Source organism: Anabrus simplex, chromosome 1 (assembly GCF_040414725.1).
Source record: "Anabrus simplex isolate iqAnaSimp1 chromosome 1, ASM4041472v1, whole genome shotgun sequence".
Lineage (NCBI taxonomy): Eukaryota > Metazoa > Arthropoda > Insecta > Orthoptera > Tettigoniidae > Anabrus > Anabrus simplex.
Window position 1 is genome coordinate 1,253,196,062 of NC_090265.1, and position 6,000 is coordinate 1,253,202,061.

The following is a 6,000-nucleotide window of genomic DNA, read 5'->3' on the forward strand; positions in this document are numbered from 1 at the left end:
AAATGCGGTTTTTATTGATATCTCAAGAAGTAACTGCCCGATTTTGAAAATACTTACAGTTGAAATTTTAGGTCAGCTGTGTGTATTCGTGCCGTTCCATTTAAAAATATGGAGTTAGTATCAATATCTCGGTTATTAATCACCCCATGAGAATAAGTAGCACATTATTTAACTAGCCCTGGGTATTTACGAATGTGAAAACAGAATACCGATATCTTTAACGGCTTAGACGTTATGTCCGTGGAACATCTTAAGTGAATAACCCTGTACATGAACTTTTTCAAAATCTGACATTTTCTCACAATTTTATGTCCAAATGACAAGTTTTAATCCATTTTTTTTGATAATTATAAATAATTTGGTACTGAAAGGGTTAAGAACAGTTTTAATTTCCGTCACACGCAGTAGGAAATATAACAATAATCTACCAGCTGAGATAATCCCTCTACGAATTTAGTATTAACCACATTTTCATATTCCCGTTAACTTGATTAAATTAGGGTACTCTTAAGTGCAGTTTAGAATTTTAGATAGTTCTTGCTTGCTTAACGATTGTGTAATTGTTGTGCATGATGTTCACTAATTAACGGCAGTTTTCAGTTCTGTTATTATTATTATTATTATTATTATTATTATTATTATTATTATTATTATTATTATTATTATTATTATTATATTACAATTTTGCTTTACGTCGCACCGACACAGATAGGTTTTTTTGGCGACGATAGAATAAGGAAAGGAATATGAGTGGGAAGGAAGCGGCCGTGGCCTTAATTAAGGTACAGCCCCAGCGTTAGCCAGGTGTGAAAACGGGACACCACGGGAAACCATCTTCAGGGCTCATAACAGAGGGTTTCGAACCCAATATCTCCCGCATGCAAGCTCACAGGTGCGCGACCGTAACCGCATGGCCAATTCGCTTATTATTATTATTATTATTATTATTATTATTATTATTATTATTATTATTATTATTATTATTATTATTGTACCGGGCGGTACACCTCCACTCCGCTAATTTAAAATGTGCGCCAGTTGAAACTCCTCTGCTGGAGGAAGTCTGAACTTTATCTACGCTATTAATTCTCTACTTTCTCAGAAGATGTCACCACGTGGAAAATTTTGAGTTTTTGAACTGTGTCATTTTTGATGTGGTTTTGTTTCGCTTGAAGTAAGAAGTGTGAACTTTCTCTTCTAGAGGACACTACTGAAGATCAACAATAGTGCAACCTAGTGCGGAGTCAAAGAACTATTTTGTTGGAGAAATTTTTATTTCAAATGTTTGTTCCTTGCTAAATTTTTTTCAGTCTTTGGTTAAGTTGGCAATATTAACCCCTTCTTTCCCCTTGTTTAAATCTAGCCTATCCCGAATTTCTTGAATTAATTTTCCACCAATTATGTGTTTCTTCTTAGTATTGTGTAGGGGGTTTATTGATCTACCAATAAAATCATCGCGGGAGGGTGTTTTCATTCCCCTAACGCCTAGAACCTTCTGCGAGAGTATTTAAACTGCTGATTTTAGGGTCTCCGGGCCACTTCTGTTCCATCTTTCAGTGTATAAAGTACATAGCAGGAGGCGGGAAGCGCCTCTTTCCTCGGCAGCGGTCATCAATAAGGTAATGGCCGATTAATAAATTCTTTCTTTGCTAGCTCAGCAGTTTAACTCTCGGGGCGGGTGCGAAGCGTTCCTCCATGTAACCTTTTCCTAAAATGTAACGATCTTTTCTTCTATTCTCTTTTAAGCTGCTTATTGGGATAGAGAGTGCTATCCCTCTCGAGCTCCCACTCACATTGTCTTGAGGTGAACTTATTTTCTCAACCTATTCTTCGTTAATGTAAAACAAATTGCTCTTTTCTAAAGTCACCTCGGTAGTATGGGATTAGCCCTTGCATTAGTGGCCTAGAGCCAGATTAGGTTTTTTAAAAACAAGTGTATTAGGAGTGCAAGATCGCCTCCTCTCAAATTGTTATTTTAGAGGTCATGTAATTGCCCATTTTTATTTAATAGACCTCAGTAGGTTGGGTATTTTACCCCTGTGTCTATGTCCAGTGAGGACAACTTGAAGGTGGAGTTTGGTGTGGCCTGGGAGAGGCTTAAATTTTGAGAGCGAGTGGCTCTTTTGAAAATTGAGTGTTGTATGCCTCGTGGAGGCTTTTCTGTGTAATTTGGAGCAAGGGCTCCTAGGTATGAATGGGGTTTTCTGCCCCTCTGTTAAAACTCGTGTTTGGGGTAAAACTGAGCTGATTGCCTAAGCAGTGTAAAATCAGGGCGCGAAGCCCAATTCCTGTAAATATTGTAACTACCCTTCTTGATTTGCTACTTTGTACCTGCCATGCTTGTTATTTCTTTGTTTTTGAAAAGAAAATATAACCTTGTTAAATTTTAAATTAATTTTGCTTTCGTAGCTGGAGACCTATTCACACCCGCACCTTCTTTCACCTCTACCTACCACGGAAAACTCCGTAACAAGTGGTAGCAGAGCGTGGTTGAATGGGTCTCAATTTAGCCCCTTTTGACGGCTAAACATTGTTTGTTCCGAACTCTAACTATTTTCCCAGTTGCTGGAATTTTTTGAGTTTTTCAAAATTGTTCTGTAACCATGCCCGGCCCTCGCGATGTTCTCCATTTTAACTATTTGCGCAAGGAGGAGTTGATCTATGAATTGACTATTAGAAATGTACAATCTGGAGGCACGGTTGCAGTAGACACAAACAAGCTTAGAGAGTCCCTAGATTTGCCCATTTCCATCCCCAATTTGGGAGAGAAAGAAATTGACGACTCTCTTTCCACGATCACGGAGAATATTACTGGGCTAGCTTCTGTAGTTAGTTTTTTTGATGAAAATGATCCTTCTCCTAATCAAATTAAGCGTGTGCAAGCTAGGCTATATCATTTTTCGAATAGGGTTAACGATCTGTTGTCTCTAAAGTTGAATGACGTTCAGAAGAAGGAAGCTAGTACGCTGCTTGAAAATATGTCTGAATTATCTAGCAAGGTCACTCAATTGTTAACAGGGGAGGTTCCTCCCAAAAGCGATCTACCCACCACAGTGAATGCAGGTAGTGAGGAAGCGCCTCCCAAGGGAGAAGTTAATAGGATAACCGTTGCTGCTCAAACTATCCCTGCCCCATTGGACAACGAATCTGAACGTCGTGCATCATTGAGTAACATCCGTTCTGAATTAACTTCCTTGCCATTGAAACCTTTACCTACTATGTCACCCGGGTTTAGCAGCTTGCCTCATCCATTGGCAATGTTGCTCAGAGGTATCTCTAAGTTTTCCGTTAATACCACCAGTGATGTAATTTCTTTTTTAAGATTTCTAGTTGAATTTCAGGATCATGCCCTTGTGTTTTCTCTTTCTCCATGTCAAATTTTGCAAATTATCTATCCGTATGCTATTGGTATTCTCTCAGATAAAATCGTAAGAGCCATTGCCGAGCAATCATCTATTGAGGATTTCCATGCCCATTTGCTAGCTAACTTCATCCCGGCTAGGGCCAGGTCCTCCCTTATTCAGAAGTACTATTACCGTGTACAACGCTTGGATGAAAACTTGGCTGATTTCATACAGGACATTAAGTTTTATACTAGGGTGTTTGCTCTTCATTTCCCTGAGGATCAGATTGTACAAGTTATTGTGGAAGGGATTTCACCACCCTACAGGTCATATTTGTGTTTCGCGGCGTGCCCGCAAACTTTCTCTGAACTTGAAGCATTGGCCGTCTCAGCGGAAGGAGTTAGATACGCCGATTCTTTGCGTGTCGCGAAAGAACCCCCGCCTTCCTTTAGTAATACTCGGCCTCCACCTCGCCGACCAGTCAATCCCCGTAAATGTTATGCTTGCGGGTCGCCTGACCATCTGCGCAACAAGTGTCCACTGATCAAGACAAGTGGGACAAGGAATGGAGCCGGGTCATCACAAGGCTGTTTTAAATGTGGGGCTTTCTCACATATCGCCAAGAATTGTCCCAATTCGAATAGCACCCCCTCCTGCTCAACTTCTGGTGCAAATTCCACCTATGCCAATAATAAAAAGTGACTAGTGGCTTCGGCTGAGTCGACTAATCCATCTTCCCGAGACTCAGCCCCGGGTAAACAGGTTGTAAATTCAGGGAACGAGCAATTTTCAAATTCATCTTTTGAAGGTCCCAAAGAGTGTCTTAGGATTGCGGCGGATTCCCCCGCACCGGTCCCCTTTCTCAAAATTGAGTTAAATAACGAGCCTATAACAGCTCTCTTAGATTCAGGTAGTGTTTGTTCTATTATTTCGGCTGATTGGTATTCAAAATTGAAATCTGTTTGTAAGCTTCCTAACTATTGTTGGTCGGCGATCCAATACGTTTCGGCTAATTCCTCTCCATTAGAAATTCTCGGTTCCTTATATGTCAAAATTCGTATTTTTCAATTCACATGGAAAGTTAAATTGTTTGTGGCCAAGCATTTGTCTTGCCCCATTATATTGGGAGCGGACTTTATTTCTCACACTGGTCTTGTGCTCGATCTTCAGAGTAGGTCTTGCACTTTCAAATTTGCCTCTAATTGTAATATCCCTCTATTAAAGTGTAATTCTGCATCATGTTCTTCTATTTCGCCTACCCAGGATGAGATGTTGTTAGACCTTAGACATCTACCTGAGGAGCAGGCTGATAGTATTCGCAAATTGTGTCAGTCGTTTCCCGAGGTGTTCTCTGATACTCTTGGTGTTACTGACCTTATTGAATACAAAATTGAGGTCACGGATTCGATTCCTGTCCGTTTTCCACCTTATAGGCTATCTCCACCTAAAATGAAGGCTCTAAAAGAAATCATCGATCAGATGTTGAAGGACGGTATTATTAGGCCCTCTAAGTCAGCGTATTCTTCGCCTATTTTTTTAGTCCCGAAACTCCAAGGAGGCTTCAGGCCTGTCATTGATTACAGGGCTCTCAATCGGAAGGTGGTGTTACAATCTGTGCCCCTTCCCGACCTTCATTCTTGTTTTTCATGGTTTCGTAAGGCCAAGTTCTTTACTATCTTGGACTTGAATCAGGCCTATAATCAAATTCCCCTGGCCGAAGAGTCTAAACATCTTACAGCGTTTGCCACGGACTGGAATTTATACGAATACAACCGCGTGCCTTTCGGGCTCCCCACGGGAGCAGCTGTACTCACTAGGCTACTAGATAGGGTCTTCTCCGACATCAAATTTGAGTACTTATATCACTACTTGGACGATGTCGTCGTATTTTCAGAGACTTTTGAAGAACATCTAGATCATCTGCGAGAAGTTCTCGATCGCCTTCGTAAGGCTGGGTTAACTGTTAAGTTGTCCAAGGTTGCCTTTGCTAAGCCCTCTATGTCTTTCCTAGGGCATATTGTGTCACCGGATGGTGTAGCAGTCGATGATTCTAGAACACAGGCCATCCGTGATTTTAAACCTCCCAAGGACATTAAAGGTATCGCCAGGTTCATTGGTATGGTGAATTTCTTCAGGAAGTTTATTCCTAACTTCGCTAATAGAGCGGCGCCCTTAAACCTTCTTCGTAGGAAAGGCATCAAATTCGAGTGGGGACCTTCTCAACAAGCCGCTTTTGAAGACCTTAAATTAGCTCTTTGTAATGCCCCTGTACTTGCTATGCCTGATTTCTCGAAGAAATTCATTGTCCAAACCGACGCATCGTCGTCAGCGGTAGCTGCAGTCCTTCTTCAAGAGACTGAACTAGGGAGGCGCCCCATCGTCTATGCGTCTAGGATATTGTCGGCTCAAGAAGCCAAGTATTCCATCTATGAGCTCGAAGGTTTGGCAGTCTTATTCGCCTTAGAGAAGTTCCGTCTCTATCTGGAACATGTCAAATTCGACCTGGAGACAGATAATCAAGCCTTAAGCTGGGTCTTAGGTAGGCCGCGTCGTACTGGTCGTATAGCCCGCTGGGCCATCCGTATTTCTGCCTTCCAGTTTGATGTTAGACATATCAGAGGTACCGAAAATGTTGTTGCTGATGGACTCAGCCGTA